This window comes from Falco biarmicus, chromosome 4 (assembly GCF_023638135.1).
Source record: "Falco biarmicus isolate bFalBia1 chromosome 4, bFalBia1.pri, whole genome shotgun sequence".
NCBI lineage: Eukaryota > Metazoa > Chordata > Aves > Falconiformes > Falconidae > Falco > Falco biarmicus.
This window is the reverse complement of record NC_079291.1, coordinates 18,832,989-18,836,520: the sequence shown is the minus strand read 5'-3', so window position 1 is coordinate 18,836,520 and position 3,532 is coordinate 18,832,989.

The following is a 3,532-nucleotide window of genomic DNA, read 5'->3' as shown; positions in this document are numbered from 1 at the left end:
ATTTAAAAAACATATAAAGCTTGAAAACAAGCACAAATTAACATCTTCATAAAGAAGTGGAAATACTGTCTACACAGGCTGTGCATTCTCCCACTGGATGCTGTGCTTAGCTCTGGAAAATGTAAGAGAAGAAAATGAAGTTTGCCAGCCCCAGCCTTTTTAGGGCTAGTTCTTTCAGGTCCAGTATGCGCTTCCCTCCTCTCCAACCAGTGCTGCTGGGTGGGTCGGCTTGTGAATAAATATAAACAGCTACAGCTTCTTTCAAAAGCAAGGCCTTGCACAGACAGCTGCCAAGAGCAAGAAGCTGCCTCCCATGCGGCAGTAGCTGAACAGGCAGGGTAGACATAGTGCCCACGTAGAGCCACTGCCATGTGGAATGGCTGAACCCCCTTTTTTGAGACAAGAATCATGATGAAACGTATTTATTACCTTGTATTATCCTGTTACTCAGACAAACAGCAGCTTTGAAGCAAACCAGGGCTGTGAGCGATAAAGTAAACTCATTCCCAGTTTGCATCACCCCACCTATACTAACACTGTAATCTGAAGGAGCATCACCCACACGCAAAGCCATGCTGGCATTAACATAGCGAACCTCAACGCCTGAAGCATCAAAGCTTGCCCAGCACACGCAGCAGTATCATTCCCGGCTTGCACCTGAGTAAATACAGGCCTGCAACCTAATTTACAAAGGTGCAACCAGCCAGGCTGGGATTGTATCTCTGCCCACCTGAACACATCCAGAAAAAAACAGGTCAGAGTTTACAATCATCAGGATGTGGTAAATTCTGAATTGCTTCCTTGTGATAATAATAAAGGATGCTGAGAAAAAGCTTAGACTAGAAAACTTTTAGGTTGTACAGGGCACAAGCAGCAAAACCACACGACAGAACAATGTGATTTTGCATCACCTGTTACTACTACAAATCTTGCACACTATGGATTTTTTTTCCCCTTCTGCTGCAGCAATAGTAAGAAGGTAGCGAAGTAGGTCTGAGACAGAAGCAGCCTTTTCCTGAAGTACCATGTGATAATTTCTCTGTGAGTTACCTGCATTTAAGGGCAACAGGGAGCAACTGGAAAGGTCTCCACACCAAACAGCAGGATGAGCAAGACCTCATGAGCCCACAACTTAGGAGGAGAAAAAAAGATCACTTTGATGACTATTTTGCACCCAAGAATTCCCCAGTGTGAGTTTGTGTCACACTTGTTCACGAAACCAACAGTGGCATTGCTAAACACAATGTAAAATGTAGCCATCAGTGCAGATGTATGCGTATGTATTTCTCAGAGTAAGCACAACATTGAGAAATCATGCAAAAGAGTAGCTATGTGTTGCTCTTTCCATACATCTGCTCCAACCAGCACTGCTGATCTCATCTCTCTTCACAGCAAGAAGTATTACGGAAGGAATACGCTTCAGTCTTGTGTCTATTCCTTGTGTGACTGTCTCTGCCTTACGCACTGTGAGGTGCTGGCACAGATTTGCTATTAGATACACAGACTTCCTCTAAGTGTAGGGTACCTGTCATTTCAAGTTTTCCTGTAAGGTAAAAGCAAGAATGAACTTCAATCACCTTTACAACTTTGCATACAGAAAGTGTGAGTTATGCATGGGTACGTTACAGAACCATCAATACTGGGGCACACCCTATGCTGGCTTAATCCTCATGCTTTTCGTTCCATCTCATGCTACAATCTTGCTACGATTCAGCATTTACCTTCGCCTACAGCCGTGTACCACATAATGGCGTTTTGTTTTATGCTATAGCACAGTTCCTCCAAGGATGCACTAAGAAAAAGCAACTGTTTTCCTAGGGTTTTCATTTCCATCATCACCTGTTGCATATTTCATGCTGTTCAATTTACACATGAATTGCTCAGAAACCCATAAAACAAAGACCTGATCTGACTGGTTTTCATCAAATTCTTTCCTTTACTAAGAAAAAAAAAATGCACCTCTCTTGCCTCAGTCTGCTCTTCAATGCCTCATATTTATTCACGATCACACTTTCTGTTATCTTTGTTCCTCCCATTGGCTTTCCTCTGCCTCCAACTCTTTCACTAGTTTTTGCTGATGCTTCATATCTCTTTCTTACTTCAACTCATTTTCCTCAATAACCACCATTTTGCTTTTCCTTCCTTGGATCTTGGGAAGGTTCTGGAAGCTGGAAGGTTTCAGTGACCTTAAAATGTTCTCACATAAGTCTGGCCTCTTCAACTCATTGCTCCAGTTCTACAATCTAGTTAAAAAAAACTCTCAGAGCATCTCCTTCAATATCTAACCAACTGCCAGGATCTCCCATTTCATTATTTCAACCTTGTGTAACCCATAAACAGATTTCTCCTTCTCCAGATAGGAACAAGCAGTAACAATTCCATGTTCTTTAACCAAAATCAGGGCGAACAGGGTAATGGCAACTTTCTTCATCTAGCCTGCTCACAGCAGAGGGCTACCATCAACTGCTTCCTACAGCACAGAAAAAGCTGGAAACTCAGAACAGCAACCATGACAGCAAGAAGCAACTAGCAGCTGGATACCAGCAGGTTGTAACTACGCAACTTACAAATACACTAACCCCAGGACAAAAAGAACAGCGAACTTTTGGGAAAAGTGGGAGGAAGAACACACAGGTCAAACAGATGAAACTTCAACACATTCCAGAAATAAGTATAACGATATCCAAGATTAACACTGTGCCATTCCTTTAAAAGTGTACATTTTTGTAATGGTTCTTAAATATTAGTCAAGTTAGATCCACCCACCAAACTAAAAGAGTAAAATTTCTTCAACAAGGTCTATGCATTTTATGTTTATGCAGTAAAGAACCTAAATTGACAGCAGCTCTCCATAGTAACATGGGAGTAAAACACTAATTAAACATTATTTATTCATCATTACTGCCTTTAAAGCAAGTAAAATCACATTTATAAAAGACTTACATTTATATTTCTCCTCTTACAGATTTGTAAATAAGAATTCTTTTGTAACTCAAAAACCATTCCATTTAAGCTATTTAGATTAAAACCATTGTTCAAATCTATTTTTTCCAATTGAGTCAACTTTCAATAAGGCCTAGAAATCCTGATAGATAATTCAGAGTATAAACCCAAAGAAAATTTTTTAAGTTTCAAAACTTCGCTGCATAGCTTCAGCAGTCATGAACAAGCAAAATATAAACCCCCTATTTCTCACTTGTTCAGACCTATTTAAAAGTTTTGACCTGTTATCTGGAAATTAGGAAGTTGGACAGGCTTTCTCTTGGTTGTAGGAAAAATGACTGCAAAGATTCTAAGTTAGATAGCACACGGTAACTTCACAATTAGGAACAAAACCAAATATAACTTTTGACTATTACTAAAATCTAAAGAAAGCAGCCAAAAGCCTGACAGTAGCACTGTGCTATTACCTCATGTACAATCTTCCTTTTCTTAGTTTTAATTGGGTTAATTAAGAATACCAATATCCTGCTGTTCAGATCACACCCGCAACTGTGTATGTGCTGCTACAAACACACCACTTCAGTCAATA